Source organism: Perca flavescens, chromosome 8 (genome assembly GCF_004354835.1).
Source record: "Perca flavescens isolate YP-PL-M2 chromosome 8, PFLA_1.0, whole genome shotgun sequence".
Lineage (NCBI taxonomy): Eukaryota > Metazoa > Chordata > Actinopteri > Perciformes > Percidae > Perca > Perca flavescens.
The window spans coordinates 37589732-37590857 of NC_041338.1; the positions used below are offsets into that span (position 1 = coordinate 37589732).

The following is a 1126-nucleotide window of genomic DNA, read 5'->3' on the forward strand; positions in this document are numbered from 1 at the left end:
CCACAATTTGCACTGACTGTATATTAACTCTTCACTACATTTCGTGTATATTGAGTTATTACTATATCACTTTCGCATATCCTTCGTCATACTTACACCGCACCGACTTTGTAATGCCTACTTAATCTGCACTATGTAGCCTTTATGTAGCCTTTATGTAGCCTTTATATAGCCTTTATGTAGCATTTATGTAGCATTTATGTAGCCTATTGTATTCTGTATTCTTGTATTGAATGTGAAACTATACGTTGTCTTGCAGGTTTATGCTTTTCATGGCCTGTTCGCCATTGCAAATGAGAACTTGTTCTAAACGGCCTACATGGTTAAATAAAACATTATTAAACATACAACAGAAATTGGTTTATATTAGTTATTTGATGCTATAATACCATTACCATTGTTTAATATGTCTTCAGCAGATGAAGAAACCACTCACATCTTTTACCTGTCTGAGTCAATCCTCATAACTCAGCTTATCATATTATTGATTCCCATACCGGGAGTTGAACCCGGGCCACCTGGGTGAAAACCAGGAATCCTAACCGCTAGACCATATGGGACTCGTGCTCTTACTCAGTCATCGTGGATCCCCAACGGATAAGAGTCTGAGAGTGATGAGTGACCACGGATGTTGCTATTTCAAACTAGCAAATGAACTCGACACAAGGTTAAAATCTGTAAAGGTGTGCAGTGTTCTGTTAGCAGACTGACAGCATGTAAAGCCTGAGACACACCGAGCCGATAATCGTTCGTCTGACAGTCTGGCGAGGTCGGTGACTCGAGTCAGTTCGGTGTGTCCAGTGCCGTCGGCGTTCATTTGGGCCGAATTGACATGTATAATCGGCGGGGCGGGAACTGATCTGACCCATCTGATTGGTGGAGAGCTAACCAGGAAACTGGGAGCGGGATGAGTCTCTCCAAATCTGATGAAAATCTTTCAAACTGACCTTTGTTGATCTAAAATGAAGATATAATGAAGGTATGGGAATCAATGTTTATTCATAAATTATAACAAATAAACCGACAGGAGAGTTTTCCGTACTCGTATACAAACGGGACAAGGTAACGTTCTCCTGCACGCCGGCTGCGTGGCGAGAGTGTGTCAACTGTGTTGCCGTGTCCGTTT

General features: G+C 41.8%; 1 non-coding gene across 1 annotated transcript; it reads right to left on the minus strand.

Annotated features, from left to right (window-relative positions):
* Positions 1–488: 488 nt before the first annotated feature.
* On the minus strand, positions 489–560 carry trnae-uuc (transfer RNA glutamic acid (anticodon UUC)). Its single transcript has one exon. It is a non-coding gene; the product is annotated as a tRNA-Glu (tRNA).
* Between the last annotated feature and the right edge of the window lie 566 nt (positions 561–1126).